General features: G+C 49.3%; 1 protein-coding gene across 1 annotated transcript in view; it reads right to left on the bottom strand.

Annotated features, from left to right (window-relative positions):
- MGAT5 (alpha-1,6-mannosylglycoprotein 6-beta-N-acetylglucosaminyltransferase) overlaps nt 1-1,025 on the bottom strand; it is a 416,629-nt gene that overhangs the window by 13,976 nt on the left and 401,628 nt on the right. The window lies entirely within an intron of this gene.

Raw genomic sequence — 1,025 nt, 5'->3', positions numbered from 1 at the left:
TGGGTTCAAGCATGGGAACAATCGTGAGGTGGTGTTTCACTCTGTTGTACATATGATCGCCATGGGTCAGAGCCAACTCGGGGCACCTAACAACAACAGCGTGTCAGGCACTTCCCATGTGTGTCGTCTTGGGATCCCCACATCCACTCCACGGGGAGAGTGCTTGCATTATCCTTATTTTACAGAGCAGGACATTCAGGTCAGAGAGGTTGAATAATGCACCCAGAGTCGCATGGTCAGAAACTCCTGGCACTGGATTTGAACCCAGGACCCAAGGCTCCCGAGTGTGCCTTTTCACCAGGCTCTGCCGGGTTCTCAGGGTACCAGGAACATCACCCTGGACACTCTGCCCCACTGGCCCCACTCTCCAATGACAGTGCCAACTCTTGGCTGCTTGCCAAACTTTCAGTCTCCTCTGATCTCCAGCTCAGCCTCTGTAACCTGCTTTGGGGCTACTGTTGACGATGACTTTGACTTCAAACACACTCTATGTTCAGCCTGCCCTATCTTTACCCCTGTGGTGTAAGATCTCTTGATGGCTCCCCGACACTATGCTTTATTCTTTTAAGGGAGCCCCTCTTCCTGGAATCTGGTCAAGGAGTTCATGTTCCCCTACCCCTGGGGGTTCTAAGGCGATCTCCAGCTCCCTGTTGCTCTTTGAAGCTTGAAGGAATTCAAATGCTATTAAAAAGGATGGCCAATGACATGCTTTGCCTTTATCTCTATGAACACAATCTGCAGTTTCCAAACTCTGTTGTGGGGGAGGGGGGGGTGTTTCTGGGACCTTCTCCTGCCTTGGAACTGTAGTTCCATTTGTATCTAATCCATATACTTAGATTTCATGTAAGGTTTTGTTTGAAAAGAGGCCGTTTTCAAAAATGTTAAAGCCAATCCAAGTTCGAACATTTATTATTAATGAGCCCTTGAAACGGGGTTAGCCCTGGCCTTTCTTGGAAGGAGAACTGAAGATCAGGCAGACCCTCTGTCTCCCCCAGAGTCTTCACACCTCAGGGTTCACTCAAGAG

This window comes from Echinops telfairi, unplaced genomic scaffold (genome assembly GCF_000313985.2).
Source record: "Echinops telfairi isolate 266 unplaced genomic scaffold, ASM31398v2 ScPeMD7_15;HRSCAF=58, whole genome shotgun sequence".
In the NCBI taxonomy this organism is placed as follows: domain Eukaryota; kingdom Metazoa; phylum Chordata; class Mammalia; order Afrosoricida; family Tenrecidae; genus Echinops; species Echinops telfairi.
The sequence above is the reverse complement of the archived record's forward strand: the minus strand, read 5'-3'. Positions and strand labels throughout refer to the sequence as shown.